Source organism: Aquila chrysaetos, chromosome 24 (assembly GCF_900496995.4).
Source record: "Aquila chrysaetos chrysaetos chromosome 24, bAquChr1.4, whole genome shotgun sequence".
In the NCBI taxonomy this organism is placed as follows: domain Eukaryota; kingdom Metazoa; phylum Chordata; class Aves; order Accipitriformes; family Accipitridae; genus Aquila; species Aquila chrysaetos.
In genome coordinates, this window is record NC_044027.1 from 3,688,160 (window position 1) to 3,694,159 (window position 6,000).

A 6,000-nucleotide genomic window follows, 5' to 3' on the forward strand; every position below is an offset into this window, starting at 1 on the left:
GAGGTAGCGCGGGCAGAGGGATGCTCCTGGCCAGGACTCCCACAGCCCCAATTCCCGATTCCCCCCAGGGTCATGTCACTGGGCATCAGCTTCCCACGTTTAAATCCAAGACCCCTCCCAGAAGCTCACAAATGCAGGAGGACACCAAACTCATCTGTTACTCAGAGAGAGCTCTCCCAGGATCTAAGTTGCTTAATTAGTGCTTTAAAAGAGTCACCATCCAGGTGGGTGACACACCAGCGGGTTGTCATGTGCTCCGCACATCTCAAGCATTTGCTTTCTTCGTTTCTCTATCCAGGGTTAGCTTGCGTTCCCGCCCCCCCTTTCCTTTTTCTAATGAATAAATAGAGGGGCAGGTTTTATAAGTCCATGGAAACTCTATTATCCCTCTGCATTAAAGCCAAAAGCAACTAATTAAAACATCAAAGTCAGATGTTTCATTAGTTCGGCCTCAGAAAGCGCTGCCAGGAGGTGGCAGGGAACGTGGCTCCCACGGCCGGCTGCACCGAGGGACCCCAAGGCTGGACCCGCACCCTGAAACACGGTCCCCGTCCCAGTGTCACTGGGAAGCCCACGGGGAGCTCTGGGCTGGCCACAGCTGGGCAGAGAGGGGCAGGGTGCTGTCACCCACCTGTGCCTCTCCTCCAGCCGGTCACTGCTCGTCGCAAGAGGCCTTTGCATACACTGATTTTGAGAGGTGGGAGGCTGGGGAGATGTGCACCTCCCTCTCCCCATCAAAGCTGCTTCCCCCAGGAGCATGGCCATCACCAGCACCGCGGGATGGGTCCCTATTCCGTCCCGGGCACAGCACGAGGATGAGGGAGACAGGTTCAAATTCCCAGCTCGCCCAGACTCATTTCCTCTTTCACGCACCGGTTCTCCACTTGTGTGATAGAAAGGACGTCGCTGCCTCCATCCATCCCGACCGGGAGGGCTCCAGGCAGCCAGCAGCCGTCGGCCAGCATCCCTCACCCTACCTAGATCCGCTCCCAGAAGCCCCCAGCGAGACAAGAGGAGTTGGGGGAACACCAGAGGAGGTGGCACCACTTTGCGCCGCAGCGGCCACCTCCTCGCCTAAGGATCTGCATCCCACTGGCACGGTCACGCCGAGCATCGCCGCATCCCTCCCCGGGCTCCCGCTCCGCAACGAGCGCGTCTCCGGCGCGCGGCGGCACCCGGAGCAAAGCGGGGTCCCCGCGCCACGGCTCGCTGGGGGTTTAATCCAGGTTTTCCTCCGGTTCCCGGAGAGCAGCGGTGATTTGCCAAGCGCACTGCGGCCTTCCCCGGCGGGGAGGGGCCCTGGGTGAGGAGGAAGCCGGAGCAGCAGCCAGCCCTTCCCCGGGCCCTGCCGTTGGGGAGCAGCGGATACGGGGAGCGGCAGCGAACGGGCATCGGCAGCGTTGTCCCTGCTGTAGAGCTGCTGCTGCTCAGCGCTGGGCTCCTCACGTCCCCCAAAACCCCGCGGGCTCCTTCCTTCCAGCGCCGCTGCAACAGGCGTGTGCAACCACTGCGGGCAAACTCCGCTCGTGGCCTAGCGGGGGGAAGCGAGGTGGGGAGAAAGAGGAAAAAAAACAAAAAACAAAACAAAACAAAACAAAAAAAAAAACCAAACCCAAGAGAACCTGCAGCCCCTGCGAGGTGCAGGCAGGGAAGGAGCAGGCTCGTCTCCCAGCACGGGCAGCTGGGGAAGGCCTTGGGGAAGAGAGGGAACTCCAGGCACAGCTCCACCCCGGCGCTTTCTACGGCAAAACAATAGCAGAGAGGAGCAGCAGTCTCTCCCTGCTCTTACTCACCCTGCCCAAGGACCTGTGCCACCCTACGGCTCACCCTTCCCTGCCCCGTCCTCTGCACGGCGGGTCCCAGCTCCTCGGGCGCAAGGCTCCGTGACGCTCCAGTCGGCAGCGGCGCACGCTAACAGCGAGAGATCCTCCGTACGCCAAGCGCAGGGAATTCCCTCCATCATCATACCGAAGAAAAAAAAAAAAAAAAAAAAAAAAAAAAACAACACCACCACCCAACAACACCTTTCAACCTCTCAAGCCTCTACCTGTAGCGCTTGAGCCACCTCCCCAGCACCAGCCAGCTCCAATCCTGCAGGGAAAGAGCCACAGCTTTGCAGAGGTGCCTGCGCGTCCCCTTGCACGAGGCTGCTCCCAGGGCAGCACCCACAGCCCCGCCGCCGGCAAGGGTGGGACGGGGATGGAGCCTGCACCCCGAGGGGCCGGGCTCTGGAGGTACGGAGAAGCCGGAGCTATGGGGAAGCTCTGTCTCGCTGCCCTGGATGCTTCCCAGCTCCGCTTGCACCATAGCACCGTCCCGGCAACCCCTCCGCCGCGCCGGTGCAGCGCCAGCCTCGGCACGGGGCAGAAAACCCACAAATCCGAATCCGCCGCTCCAAACAGGCTTTGGGGGTTCAAAGGGCATGTAGGTTTTGGGAGGCCTCCAAGACCACCCAGCTCCCTCCATCCAGCCTGGGAGAGCCCTCCGCTATCCGGGGGGGGGGGCACCTGCAGCCACCCCTGACCCCACCACCCGGTCCACGCCATCCCGAGGGGACGGGTGGGATTCCCTGGAGAGGGTCACTCGAGGGGGCAGCCGGCAGGACACCGGCACGGAGCCGGGAAGGGAACCCCACGCCGCTGTGGGGTGGGGCTGGCGGAACGCGGGGGCGTCAGCTTCTCTCGCTCATGATTAAATAATTTAGGTGCGTTTCGGTGCTCAAGGAAGCGAAAGATTGAGGGCACTGTCTGGAGCCAGGCAGAGCGGCAGGCAGCCGGCGCAAACCCTGGAGCAGCCAACAGCAGAAGCATCGTGCCCGTTTTGGGGTGGGGGCACAGAACGGTGTCCCCCAGCCCCAGGACAGCTCTGGACACCCCGTGGGTAGCTCTGAGAACTCACCTCCACCCCAGCTCGCTGCCCCTGGGTGCCGGCCAGGCTGTCAGTCCACGGCTGCCCGTCCACAGACAGAAACAGGCTGCACTGGTTTGAGATTTGCAATCCAAACCCCCACCCAACCTCAGGTCTCCAGAGATAAGAGCACAATAACCTATTGTCCCTCCTCCAGCTCCCTCCCCTCTCAAGATTTCGACTTGCCTCCCGCCAAGCAGAGAGGGACCACCCAGCTCTACAACCCCCCCCACTGCCAGGGGCTCCCCTGGACCCCACGAGGGGCACGACCCCCCGGCCCCTGCCCGCCGAGCCAGGCCAGGCAGCCGGAGCGGATGCTCGGAGGCTCCGGAGCCAGGGCGCAGGCAGGGCTGGGATGCAGGCAGAGCGCTGGAGGCAGAGGCAGGAGGCGGAAGAGGCTCCTGCCTGCTGGCCATGTGGGCCAGAGCCTGCCTGGTTTTCTTCTTTATATATTTATAATTTTTTTTTCCCCTTTTTTTATTTATTTTTTTTTCCCCCCACTCCTGTTTTCTGCTGTGGATTTGATCAGCTGGATTGGTGCAGGCAGGAGGGGGACGTGCCTGACCGTGGCGTGGGCAAACACCAGGCAGCCTCCCCATCCCCGGCGGTACCGGCGCTCTGCCATCCCACCCTCCATCCCACCCCCGGGTCCGGATCCGGCCCCACGCACACCCTACCCGGGTTACCCCATTCCAGACACACCTCAACCAGCTCCGACCGGGGAGCAGCACCCCTCCTGCCCAACGGATGGGGAAAACCACCCACGCAGCACCTTCCCCGCTCTGTCCTTGGGCTGCCGCAAGGCGCTCCCCCCCACACCCCCCCCCCCCCTCCGCCTGCGCTGCCTCTGCCCTTCCCTCCAGCACCAGTGCCAAGCTGCAGCGTGGCCTGGGATGGATGGAAGCATCGGCCAGACGGAGCCCGACCCATGGCGGTCGCATCCTGCACCCCCCCCAACCCCTCTGCAGTGCCACAACACGCTGCCCTCCAACAACACGCGCGACCGGGAACCCCACGCCCCCCCGCCTTCAAGGGCAAGCAACAAGTTGCAGGATACGACCAGAGCGGGTTCCCACCCACCCCAGATACTGGGGAGGGGGGGGGGTTACACGCCTCGCAGACACACACCACACACACCCCCCCCCCCCCCAAAAAAAAAAAGCGGAGGGACCGTGGGCATCCCACCATCCCGCCCACCTTCAGGGACCCACCCGGCTCCACGCTGCAGCGGGACCGGGCAGCTCCGGGGGGGGGGGGGGGGGGGACACGCCATGCCAAGCCCCCCCCCCCCGCCCCACCTGCTGCACCTGGGTGCAGCACCCCAGTGCAAACAGAGCTGCATACTGGGAGAGACTGGGGGGGGGGGGGGAAAGCGCCGTTCCCACCGCCCCACCCGCGGCGGGGGCTAAGCCCCCGCCGCGGGTGGGGCGGTGGGAACGGCGCTTTCCCCCCCCCCCTTGCACCCAACACCGCAAAACCAAGCACCGAAAAGCACCCCCAGGACACCACCCCCCCCCCACCCCGACACACACACTCACCGGTTCAACCCCCACGGCGCCCGGTTGGCGGCGGAGCCCCCGCGGCTGGCCATGGAGTGGGGGGGTATGGGAGAGAGGGGGGGGGGGGGGCCAAAGAAGCGGGTCCCGGAGCTAGCGGGAGAAAATGCTTGTCATGGCAACCCGTGCCGAGCCGAGCCGAGCCGAGGAGGGCTCGCCCCAGCCCGCCGGGGGAGGGGCTCTCTTAAGGTGGCGGCCCGCCCCGGCGGCTGCTTAAGGGGGACGGCAAGGAGCGGGAGGGGTCCGTACACCCCCCCCCCCCCCCACTCCGGACAGTGTGGGGACCTATCCCGGGTAGCACGGTGCATGCACCCCCAGGTAGCGCGGGGACACCCCCCCCCCCCTTCGGCAGCACTGGGCACGCACCCCCAGGTAGTGCGGGACCCCCCCCCCCCCCCGTGGCACTGCAATGTGTGCCCACCTGGGCAGGGAGGTGCACGTACCCCTAAGCAGCGGGGACCCCAAAAAGTGAGGGTATCTTCATGCATAAAGCCCTCCCCGCTCCGGGCGTGGGGAAGGCAGATGTCCAGAGCGCTGTGAACGATGGCAAAATTGGGGTTCCTCGTGGGCGCTGTGGTTTTGGGGTTCCTCGTGGGCACTGTGGTGGATCGCCAGGGGCTGGCGTGTGACCATTGGGGTGTGCCCAGCCCTGCAAAATCGTGGGGCACGGTCCTCTGACATCCCCTGAGAGTGAGTGTCCCCTTGGATGACAGCATCACTCGGGAGGGGTACGCGCACTCCGTGAGCTGCAGAGGGTTCAGCATAAATAACTGCCCTTTCGCCCAGGCGGATCCGACCCTCACCCTTTTTTAGAAGCAAGCAGGAGAAAAACCTTCATTGAGACGCGCCTGAAGCGTGTGAAACGCTGCGGTTGTACTGAAAGCGCAGCGTGGCATCGGTGCAGCAACGCTGGGTGTAGGCAACCTTAAATCAGCGTTAATCCCGTCTCTATCCCCACGTTTGGGCACGCAACCCGGTTCAAGTTAAACCAGTGGAACATCTGTGCAGGCACAAGCCCTAATTAGTGCTTGTAACGTTTTTTCCCCCCCTTGAGGGCCTGCACCTCAATAATTTTGCATTCCTGAGCAGTCCCAGGGCAACACGGTGCTGCAGGAGGCGGGTTACGCCGGGCGAGGCGAGCCAAGCCCTGCCGCGGAGTCCCCCAGCCAACGCTTTGGGCCCTTTGCCGGGGGAATTCCTACCCGGCTTGCGGGACCACTATCCAAAACCTGTGCTGGTAAAATCGCTTCCGTTCGGCTCCCAGGGAGCGGATCTGCCCGCTCGGGTGAGCTGATCGCGGTGCAGTTTTGGTGCACGGGCAGTTTTGGTGCAAGAGCAGTTATTTGAAGTCAACTGAATGACTTCAGAGCTGCCGATGTTGGACGTAATAAAGTCTCCGCATCCTTTCAGAAGTTTGCAGCACAGAGGGCATCAACCTGCTCTTGCGCTTTGCAGCGGAGGGGAGGAAGGGGCCTGGGCTGGTAATTCCTCACTCATCTTCAGTGGTGGGGTCCTTGGCATTTTCCTGGGGAGTTTG

The 6,000-nt window shown here is 63.4% G+C and overlaps 1 protein-coding gene across 7 annotated transcripts in view; it reads right to left on the bottom strand.

The window, feature by feature from the left end:
- Positions 1-4,589, bottom strand: part of ATP2B4 (ATPase plasma membrane Ca2+ transporting 4) — a 54,114-nt gene extending 49,525 nt beyond the window's left edge. For 3 of the 7 annotated variants that reach the window (XM_029999947.2, XM_029999949.2, XM_029999948.2), the window contains exon 1: positions 4,446-4,588. The gene's annotated coding sequence lies outside the window, so the exon portion shown is untranslated. Of the gene's footprint in view, positions 1-3,609; positions 3,627-4,445 lie in introns of those variants that run through there. The other 4 variants (XM_029999951.2, XM_029999944.2, XM_029999946.2 and 1 more) reach the window with 4 other exon arrangements.
- Between the last annotated feature and the right edge of the window lie 1,411 nt (positions 4,590-6,000).